At 36.4% G+C, this 1,079-nt stretch overlaps 1 pseudogene; it reads right to left on the bottom strand.

Annotated features, from left to right (window-relative positions):
- Positions 1–307: 307 nt before the first annotated feature.
- Positions 308–451, bottom strand: LOC140502921 (U6atac minor spliceosomal RNA; annotated as a pseudogene).
- Positions 452–1,079: the final 628 nt, after the last annotated feature.

Below are 1,079 nucleotides of genomic sequence, written 5' to 3'. Positions count from 1 at the left end.
CCTTGGATTTGGACAGATATCACTATAATTTCTGAGATCATATCCCAGTACTGCTTTTCTCACTCTTTCATTGACTGTGAGGGCTACTCCATTTCTTCTAAGGGATTCCTGCCCAAAGAAGTATATGTAGTGATCACCCGAATTAAGTTCACCATTGAAGTCATACTATTCTGATTAATAAAAATGAAAATGTAGAAAAATAGAATAGCATCTGATTAACAAAAGTCTACAACATAATAAACCAAGGATTGAGAAAATGATTCAAGGAAGTTAGGTATTAACCATATTGATTGTTTTCCAGACATTAAAATAACAGTATTTAGATGCTGTAGAAGAGGTGACAATGTCTTAACTATTTATGTGTCTTAAAGTCTATTTGGACAACATAGGGTCTGACTTCTTCCATCCTTTATCAAGGGCAATGCTGAGATTTTCTCCTTGTATACAGCTTATTAATCAATTAAATAAGTAATGGTATATTTTGTGATAAATGGTAAAAATAACTTGTAATATTTACTCAGTCATGTGTTATTGGAAGAGATAACCTCTTCCCTATGTACTGGATGAAAAAAAGATTTGATCATGCTATAAATTATGAGTGTGTGTGTGTGTGTGTGTGTGTGTGTGTGTAGTGTGTCCATGCAAGTGTGTTTATGTGAGGTCTTTCTCTGGTCAGAGGCAGGAGCAGTAGGATACATCCACAGGATATTTTATCCACAGGAGAAAGCTGGTAAGACTCCTGTTGGGTCTACATGGGGCCAATTATGCCTGTTCTGCATGTACCAGTGTCCTTGGAATTCATTAATGTATAAGCAACTAAAGTATTTTTTTACATTAATCAATTAATCAGAAGGTATTTGTTAGGCAATTATTATGTTGTATCTAGACACTGTGCTTAGTGTTGGGGATGCTAAGGCAAAGAGAAAAGCAAAGCAGTCTCTGCTCTCAAGGAGTTTTCTGGGGGAGTAACAGATACATACAAACACAGGGTAAATACAAGGTAATTTAATGGTGGGGAGATTCACTAGCATCTGGAAGGGGGACAGGAAAGGCCTCATGTAGGAGGTGTTACTTGAGCT

This window comes from Notamacropus eugenii, chromosome 4 (genome assembly GCF_028372415.1).
Source record: "Notamacropus eugenii isolate mMacEug1 chromosome 4, mMacEug1.pri_v2, whole genome shotgun sequence".
In the NCBI taxonomy this organism is placed as follows: domain Eukaryota; kingdom Metazoa; phylum Chordata; class Mammalia; order Diprotodontia; family Macropodidae; genus Notamacropus; species Notamacropus eugenii.
The sequence above is the reverse complement of the archived record's forward strand: the minus strand, read 5'-3'. Positions and strand labels throughout refer to the sequence as shown.